Source organism: Euphorbia lathyris, chromosome 8, assembly GCF_963576675.1.
Source record: "Euphorbia lathyris chromosome 8, ddEupLath1.1, whole genome shotgun sequence".
Taxonomy (NCBI): Eukaryota; Viridiplantae; Streptophyta; class Magnoliopsida; order Malpighiales; family Euphorbiaceae; genus Euphorbia; species Euphorbia lathyris.
Genome location: NC_088917.1, coordinates 81,869,965 through 81,876,396, shown reverse-complemented (window position 1 = coordinate 81,876,396; position 6,432 = coordinate 81,869,965). Strand labels below are relative to the sequence as shown.

Sequence of the window (6,432 nt, the reverse complement as noted above, 5' to 3'; positions counted from 1 at the left end):
ACCAACAGTCTATACCATTTTAAAGGCCAATGTCGAAAGACACTTGCTCTTCTGTGTTGCAACCCTAGATAGTACGTATCCTTGTTGGGTTGTTGTCCAACAGTGCACGATCTCGGGAGCTAAAGAACATAACAAATTTGATGTTGTTCTTTATATGCTTTCGAATGTAATAGCCTTCTTCTGTAATAGCCTTGTTCTTTCTTATTTGATCTCCATTCAGACATGTAATAGCCCTCATCTGTAGAAACATTTGATGGTTTAAAAAAACATTCCACCACATTGTAGGAAATGTATAAGACATATAGGAATTGTGCAACATATCATCATTATTATCATAAGTGTTATCTCTGTTTCTTTTGAGTATTTTGATCCTTTGAAGAATATCAATTGTGTTAGCACTGCTCCTACATTCCACCTCCTCCTGTCATGCTTGATATTAGCTCGAATGACCTGATCAAAGACACAATGATATCAACTATTACTTCTCTTACATTTGTATCATATATAATACTCATATAGATAATATAACACTCTTTTGATATAACCCGAAATTACCATCCTTACTTATGTTCTACTTTATAGTGTAAAATTCTAAAAAGTAGCTACAAACAGAAAAACTAAATATACTTACGATTATGAGTTGATTTGATTGCACCTGATTTATGAGACCACTAAGTCTTTAAAACACTCCCTAAAATAGCAAATAATACGTTTCATAAAAGTTAAAATCAATTATTCCATTTCTCTACCTTTTAATTTTTTTATTTTAAAATTTTGGTAAGAATGAAAAATAACTATTTTTAGAAAGAAAATTAACCGCTGTCTATCAGCAGAGCAAACATTAATAGTTGACCAAACCCAACTAAATCTGATTCACACACCAAACAAAATTTTAATTAATTTTAAAATAAATTAAAATTAGTTCACCTTCTTCAAACAATGGAAACGACAACAAATGTGAGTCCACAAGCAGCTCGGCAGAGAACATAGAAGATAATTATGGTTACAACTGAACCACTTAAGCAAGATATTCTTCCCAGAATTATGCAGAAAACACCATCTAATATCTGAACTATCCATAGATCTCAAAGTCTACCTCTCATCCCATACTCTTTTTCGATCATGTCCGAGATAGATCCTCCACTCAGTATAGATAAGATATTCGCCAATCCAAAACTAGCTGCAATTATTACTGCTTTGTCTAATTTCAGATTAAACCTGTCATAAAAATACTTTGCAATTATATTAACAGTTGTAAGTTCCAAACTATTTTCAGTTGTAACCATATCTACATAGATTGCAATATATTTTTGCTTAAATTTCAAAATTTTACCTATGATTTAGTTGCATCAACACCCCAAAGCTTCAATCGCTCTTCTATCTCTCATTGGCTTTCAATCCAAATACACAAAAACCAATCATCATCAAACTCATACAGATCATGAAAAGAGAGGAAATGGATTTCAAGCAACGGTTGGACTTAAGAAGAGGAGACAGTGACATTGATTCTTCAAGAAGTGATTCATAGTCGGGTTTTGGTGTTGTTGAAAAGCACCAACTGATTTTGATTTGTGCTCCTGTTGGTAAACATTGTTCCTGCTGTTTCAGGACAAATTGAAAATGGGAAGGGACACCCGGAAATGGAAACAAAATGGACATGAACACCGAATTTAAGAGCTAAATTACCTGATACAGATCTTGAAAAGAGAGGAAATGGATTTCAAGCAACTGTTGGGCTTAAGGACAGGAGACAGTGACATTGATTCTTCATAGTCCGGTTTTGGTGTTGTTGAACCAGATCATGAAAAGAACCAACTGATTTCGATTTGTGCTCGTGTTGGTAATGATGAAACTAGCAAATTCCAGCATCATAACAGAATACATAGATAAATATGGGTTAACAATTATTCACATTTTCACGTTTCATAAAATTGAAAAAAAAAAAAAAAGATTGCAACAACCAACCTTGTTATGTATGAGGCAAAAGTAATGAAATTTGTATGAGCTCATGACTATCTTCATGACTAATTTCTTTGTATAATGTACATACTCATTTTTTTCGGACTAATTTTTATGTTTTTAATAAATTTTAATCAAAGTTTGAACAATTCGTAAATTATTAACAATATATGGTATCAACTCGAAAATAATTCATGAAGGAAAAATGGTACTATTAACACTAATTTATCGTATTCTGATATAAATCGGTAAAAATGCTGAATTTTATTAAAATTATGACTAAATGGAGTTAATGAATGATTTCAACTTGTTGTGAATTTTATTCGAGATGTATTCCTATTATTTTAAATAAAATCGGATTTGTTTGAATATGGAAGTTATGATTTTTTTTATTATTATTAAAAGTGGATGAGGGTGGTGAGCATGGAGCCTAGACATAACTATGTCCAAATGTCGGCCAAACAGATTTTTTTTTATGTATTATATATGATTGATATCAAAGTCATTTTTACAAACACTAGGCTTTCTACAGAAATCTAGTAGTATAAATATCAAACTAATTTTTTTTGTGTGTAATATATATATAATTGGAGGTAAAGGCTATGTTTACTTTCTAGAATTGTTCCTTTTTTTTTGTAGGAAAAGAAAAGAAAAACAAGCCAACAACCCCACAAACTAACCCGGGATTAGCCTAGGAAAGCTAACCCTAACTGGATCATCTGAAAGCAAAGAAAAGAGAAAATCCGGAGGAGACGAGAAAGTTGAGACTCCCAACATCCTCACATGGCCCTCAGCAGCTAGGCAGTCTCCAGCCCTGTTCTGCTCACATGGCCTTCTTGAATTGTTCCTTTAAGTATGATAATTTAATTGAGGGTAAATTATAAAATTGGGTCAAATGAACATTTACATATTTAAACCAATTAGCCAACTCATTATCTATTTAGACTATATATTTATGACTTTCCCAAAATGCCCTCTATATATATATATATATATAAAACAACTTAAGCAAATTTCATTTCTTCTTCTACACCGCTAACCTTGCAAACTCAATGTTTCATTTCGAGCCACTAAATCTTTGTATTTCTTCTTCTAAAGTCTTTCAAATCGATTTCAATGGCAAGAATCGGCAAGAAGGTATGTGTTTTTACGATTTTGAATTTGAATGACAATCATTTCGGTCCCTATTATAGTATATTACTTCTTCTGCGATTTTGGATTAGGGTTTATTCTCTTTATGTGTTTTTTCGTTAGTTTATAGGTACATTTTGCGAAATGAAACATAGAAATAGTTCAAAACGGTTGGATCGACTTCATTTTATAGAAATTACTACTTTGCAAAGATGAATTTGATTTGCAGATTTTGCAATCTGCGAAGCTAATTCATATTCATAAAGAAGCATTTTGTTTTGCAAATTCTAAAATTTGCGAAGTTGCAATGCTCCTTGGGAATTCACATATTGGCTTCTGACTTCGCAGATTTCACAATATGCGGAGCAAATTCATATTCCTGAAGTATTTTTTTTCCAGATTATAAAATCTGTGAAGTTACAAGTAATATGTGAATTCGCATATTGGCTTTTGACTTCGCACATTGGGAATATGCGAAGATATATGTACTAGATTAACTTCACATAACCTTAAATCTGCGAAGTAAATAGAGATTATGCGAAGTGGTATTTATTCATTATTATGAGAAACCAAGTGCATTTTTAACTCTAGCCAGCTTTTTCATTAAGATCTAATGCATGCCAAATGATGCTCTAACGAAACAAGTTTACCATATAAAGCTTAAAGGAAATCATTTATGATAATTAAGATCACTCAAAATACAAAAAATGTTACTTTAGCATCCAACAATCAACGTATTAGAAAAAAATGAGGCATGAAGATAATAAGCTCAAAGTGAAGATCTTGTGATATTACTTTAGCCTATTGCCAGAATCGTCACAAAAATCCATTGGCACTTTAATGATATTGTACTACCAACCATCTTCACAAAAGGGACGAATATATCTTGTGCCTCTCTTTTACCAAGCTATAATATATATATATATATATATATATATATATATATATATATATAATTGGATTGATTTTGTTTATTCATATAATTGCCTATACATTTACATGGACAAAGGTGGGGAAAATAGTAGCAATATTTCCAAGTTCATCAGCATTAATGTACAATTTTGAAGTTCATGTACCTTAATAAAACTAAGTGGATCGAACTATAAAACCAGCATGACTCAACAAGAAAACAATTTCGTCCCTACTTCCTCTCAACAACATGGCCTCTTCCTTGATATTAGTAATGATCACATACCCTTTATTCAGATTACACCTGATATCAACTGACACACTTGCTCCTTGAATTTGCTTAAAATGCAAAGTATGTGGTACTGATATGATAATTTAATCAATAGCTAGTCATTATATCATAAATGGGTTGAAGGGGCTTGGTAAATTGCTATATCTAAATAAGTCATCATGAACACAATTAATATTCTTTACTCCAAATTTGATTCTTGAAAGATGTAAACCTTGGGCTTTCTCATTTTAGCTCCATTCAGACATATAATAGTCTTCTTCTGTAGAAACATTTGATATTTGATGGTCTCAAAAACATTCCACCCCATTATAGGAAATGTATAAAACATATAAGAATTGTGCAACATATCATCATTATTCTCATAAGTGTTATCTCTGTTTCTTTTGAGTATTTTGATCATTCGAAGAATATCAATTGTGTTAGCACTGCTCCTACATTCCACCACATCGTGTCATGCCTGATATTAGTCCCAATGACCTGATCAATACGATCAATTATTAGTAATAATTGATCGTATTGATCAGGTCATTGGGACTAATATCAGGCATGACACGATGTGGTGGAATGTAGGAGTGGTAACACAATTGATATTCTTCAAAGGATCAAAATACTCAAAAGAAACATGGATAACACTTATGGGAATAATGATGATATGTTGCACAATTCCTATATGTTTTATACATTTCCTACAATGGGGTGGAATGTTTTTGAGACCATCAAATGTTTCTACAGAAGAAGACTATTACATGTCTGAATGGAGCTAAAATGAGAAAGCACAAGGGTTACATCTTTCAAGAATCAAATTTTCAGTAAAGAATATTAATTGTGTTAGCGATGCTCCTACATTCGACCTCCTCATGTCATCCCTGATGTTAGCCTCATTCCCGACCTGATCAAAGAATGGATACGATCAATTATCACTTTTCGTACATTTGTATCATATATAATACTAATATAAATAATATAACACGTTTTTGACATAACAACCCTAAATTACCGTCCTTACTTATCTTCTACTTTATAGAGTAAAATTTTAAAAAGTAGCTACAAAGAGAAAAACTAAAAGGATACTTACTATTACAAGTTGGTTTGATTACACCTTATTTACGAGACCCCTCTAAATCTTAAGAGACTCTCCTAAAATCCTCTAAATCTTAAGAGACTCTCCTAAAATCGCAAACAACATTTTTCATACAAGTTCAAATCAATTACTCCATTTCTCTACTTCTATGCCAACTTAATTGTTTATTGTGGTAGCCAACTTCAACTACTTATAAGCCAAAATTGGTGATTCATTCAAATAAAAACTACTTCTGCTTCCTCTATGTCCTAAAACAAATAAATAGAATCCTTATTCCCTTCACCTTTTCAATTACTAAACTCTCTAACATGTGATCTGTTTAATATCACTGGTTTGGTTCCGCCTTCAAAAAGCCCCACCAGTTTTTCTAAATTAATAGCCCAATAAGGAGTTCCATGTATAACTGAAGGAAATCTGGTAATTTAAGAACTTCAAACTTCTTAGTCAACTCCTTAACAGGTGATTTGTTTAATATGGCAGGTTTGGTAATTTAAAAACTTCTAACTTCCTTCACTTTTCAATTACTGAACTCTCTAACATGTGATTTGTTTACTCAACTGCCTAACCCTAGGAGTTTTTCTAAATACAGCAAAACTCTATCACCAAATGAAAATAAACTTACAAGTGAAACAAACAAAAGAAGTAAAAACAGCAGCAAACTTGATTACCAAATGAAAATTACCGGCAAACAGAGATGATCCTGAAGATAATTTTGTATGGGTTCATAAGTATGTCTTCACCAAGGCAATACCGATGCACTGTGTCTTCACCATGGTAACACCGATGCACGGCTGAGAAGGAGAGGTAGATCATCATAAAAACCTACAACCAAACTGAGTCGGGTCTGGAATTTGTAGCGGTAACGGTTGATTTTTTTATTTTATTTTTTCAGGAAAACCCTTCTTACGATGACACATCAAGCTCCATGTGTCAAAGTTATGAATTTTGTTTTTTTTTTCAATCAATTTATATTTATTAAAACAAATTCTTAAGAATTTTCTTTTAAAACCATTACCTATTTAATCCCTAACAAATTACAATTTCAGTCTTTTTTCTTTCA

General features: G+C 31.9%; 1 long non-coding RNA gene across 1 annotated transcript; it reads right to left on the bottom strand.

The window, feature by feature from the left end:
* Nucleotides 1-1,101: 1,101 nt before the first annotated feature.
* On the bottom strand, nucleotides 1,102-2,140 carry LOC136202005 (uncharacterized). The gene is made up of 3 exons (XR_010674252.1): nucleotides 1,687-2,140; nucleotides 1,334-1,599; nucleotides 1,102-1,218 (listed from the first exon to the last, which is right to left on the bottom strand). It is a non-coding gene; the product is annotated as an uncharacterized lncRNA (long non-coding RNA).
* Nucleotides 2,141-6,432: the final 4,292 nt, after the last annotated feature.